This window comes from Penaeus chinensis, chromosome 31 (genome assembly GCF_019202785.1).
Source record: "Penaeus chinensis breed Huanghai No. 1 chromosome 31, ASM1920278v2, whole genome shotgun sequence".
NCBI lineage: Eukaryota > Metazoa > Arthropoda > Malacostraca > Decapoda > Penaeidae > Penaeus > Penaeus chinensis.
Window position 1 is genome coordinate 11,865,262 of NC_061849.1, and position 2,500 is coordinate 11,867,761.

Below are 2,500 nucleotides of genomic sequence, written 5' to 3' on the forward strand. Positions count from 1 at the left end.
TTTACCTTTTACCGGTATATTGGTCTCCCTCTTACCACTAAGTCTGCCAGGCTCAGCTTTCGTCGGTAGTGAACGAAAGATGCACGATCTTTCCCGATAAATTTACCCATTGTTTGGCGATATTCTCGTAGAGTTGTTACATAATCTGTTGCTAAGCTCTGTGTGTTGGCGTCTGATTCGCCTCATCTTTACCAACTGCATGCATCCCACTGCTTGGTATTTGCTCAACCTTTGGCAAACTAAAGATACTGTTTGGATCCTTCCGACGATACACCTATTTCCTTAGCCTCTATAGTTGCTAGCAGCCAAATTTTGGAATGCTTTTAGAAACATTGAGCAATAAAATATTTTCTTTCGACTTTGTGTCTCATCTCATTCAAAGATAGTTATTACTGCTTTAGGAAGTTTAGAGGTTCTGTCTTCTCCAGAGACATTCCAAAAGGTAACCGAAGTGCCTGCACGAGGCTTTACCACATTGCTATCCAAGACAATCTATTATCGAATATCCGGATTCCAGTTAACCTGTTTTATTTATGCATTTGTTTAGATGTAGACTTATTGTAATTCCACGAGTTTCTTTAATTTTCCCAACTCTTTGTCTAATGACAGTTTAGGAACAAGTCAGTTCCCAGGTCAACATCTCGGAAATGGTTTGGATTTGTGACAAGTAATATAGGCGTCTTCTGTACGTGTAAAAGTTAATTCCGGATTAAAGTTAATCCAAACCCACAGTACTTGCCCAGAAGATGCAAGACACTGCCAGGCGCACGAGTCAATGCGATTATTAGTAATTCTGGTATCTGTATAATGGCAATTAGCATTCACTCTCTACAATTTCATTTTATACGTTAATATAATGTAAATAGCTTCAAATAGCCTATAAATATTATAGACAACCGAAATGAAGATATCAAAATGAGATACTCGTAATATTCATTTATATTCGCAGGAGTTTTTTCCAAGATCACTGGACACAGGTAGGGTAGTTTTTTCAGGGTGTTGCTAGCGATGATCATGATAAAAAATTAGTTTTAAGAACCAGGGAGTTTTTACTTTGAATCTGAAACCTATTCGTGATGCTATTAAAAGCTTTCTTTTACATTCGATCAATATATTGCATAAGTTGGGAATGTTTTTCCAATCTGGTAATAACATTGCCTTTTCTGTCTGTAAACTCTGGAATTCTCTGTGGGATTTTCTTTTCGTTCTTCATTTCAATGTTCAGAGTTATATCTGCAATTTTAAATATCCCACAACTTAATATATATATATATATATATATATATATATATATATATATATATTGATGAATTTTCACATCATACTTGACATGAAAATGTCATAATTTGTTTCATTATTGCTTATTATAAATATCAGTGGCAAGGCAACTCCATCTTTTCTATGGAATTGATTACTTTGTCATGACGTATCAATACATGATTGATGGGATTAACTAGCTCGTTCTGCGCATGTGCAGGATTAATATTTCAGCTCAAGGAAAGCCTGGTCTGGAGGTGAATTAAGTTTAGTCCTGGACACTGTCATTGCGCATGCGCATTAGAGATCTGGCTTAAACTTTAATACTAGATAAACTTTTATAGCATCTACAGAAGATGCCTATAGAATGAAGCTAATATCAGGACCTTTCTCTTCCTATTACTTCTCTCTTTTGCTCATTGTTTGCAATTAGAGGAACTCCTGAAGCTGTAAGGATAGGAGTCTTGTACAGCTGGAGGGATTATACAAGAATATGAAACACTACTAGAAAACGCGTGTCTCATTACCGACCGTCAGCTACTACCTCTAAAATTTTCTTCCTAGCTCTTCACCATAAAATGTCGGGTCTCTCATTTTGTTTGAAATTTCTTCCATTGGATCTTGCCTCATCTTTTTTTGTCCCTTCTGTATACCAGCATATAATTGGAACTGCTGGGGGGTAGGAATACTGCTACTCTCACCCAGCAAGTGAGGCAGGCTGTGGGTCCTGGCGGGAGGGAAATGTTGGAACACAAGAAGGGAACGGGAGTTACTCGTCCCACCTGTGCCCTGGTAACCACTACCACCTGCCTTTAAATAGGGCAACATCGGCGGGGGGAAGCAGAGGTGGCATTCACCAGGAGCAACTGCCTGAGGCTTAACCTCAGGTGGGCTATCTGGGTAGGAGCTTGGCATATCCAGTCCTTGCTGGCAGTATGAGTGTTTACCCTTGCTATGGAGGGAACTGAAGTGGTTGGGAAATGAGGTGGCTTCTCCCTTGGAGGTGAGAAGAACTGGCAGCAGCACTGTCAGTATGGGTGGGTACACCTACTACTGGTTGGGCCAGGGTGATGGTCACCATCTCCAGGGAGTAGCCATGGCCATCTCCATCCGACTGTGCCGTACCCAAACATTAGCAAGGAAAGGAACCTCCTACTCTAACTAAGGTTAATTAGGCGATCTTTAAGCTGGAGGGTGGGAAAGCTGCAGGCATGCATACAGTCTTGCTGTTATCTACCAGTCT